The sequence below is a fragment of the Eimeria mitis genome, genomic scaffold, assembly GCF_000499745.2.
Source record: "Eimeria mitis Houghton genomic scaffold, Emh_scaff10350, whole genome shotgun sequence".
NCBI lineage: Eukaryota > Apicomplexa > Conoidasida > Eucoccidiorida > Eimeriidae > Eimeria > Eimeria mitis.
This window is the reverse complement of record NW_013567218.1, coordinates 692-919: the sequence shown is the minus strand read 5'-3', so window position 1 is coordinate 919 and position 228 is coordinate 692.

Below are 228 nucleotides of genomic sequence, written 5' to 3'. Positions count from 1 at the left end.
AGTGCATGCAGCAGCAGTGCATGCAGCCCCAAACTCGAGCGTAGAAACACCGCCACAGAGAGCAGCAGCAACACAGTGTAAGGAGGAGGGTGGGGTTGTTGTACTCTGTACCGGCAAAGACAGAGACACAACTCTGCAGCAGCAGCAGCTGCAGCAGCAGCAGCAGCAGGAGACTGCAGGAGACCCCCTAAACGTCACTGCACTGCAGCACGAACAGCAGCAGCAACC